The sequence below is a fragment of the Penaeus monodon genome, chromosome 20 (genome assembly GCF_015228065.2).
Source record: "Penaeus monodon isolate SGIC_2016 chromosome 20, NSTDA_Pmon_1, whole genome shotgun sequence".
NCBI classification, from domain to species: Eukaryota; Metazoa; Arthropoda; class Malacostraca; order Decapoda; family Penaeidae; genus Penaeus; species Penaeus monodon.
In genome coordinates, this window is record NC_051405.1 from 3,209,213 (window position 1) to 3,209,517 (window position 305).

Genomic DNA, 305 nt, shown 5'->3' on the forward strand with positions numbered 1-305 from the left:
TCGGGCACCCCTGGCTGAGGAGGGCGAGGGTCGGCTGCCTCGGCTCTGCGTGACCACAGCAATTACGAGTCCAGTAAGAAAGTAATCGTTTTATTAACAATGCAAATGCCCGTCTTATTAACTCTGTGCGAACAACTGAGCAGTTAGTCTTCGGTCTTTTTATAACGATCTTCTCCATCACCTCTTGGTTTCATTTGCAGGATGTGTTTCTTTCATTCTTGCTGATTTGCATAATCATTTTTGCTAACTAGATTACTGCAGTCATTTCTATCGTGAGTGGCTTCCAGTAGATCTCCGGGGCCAAC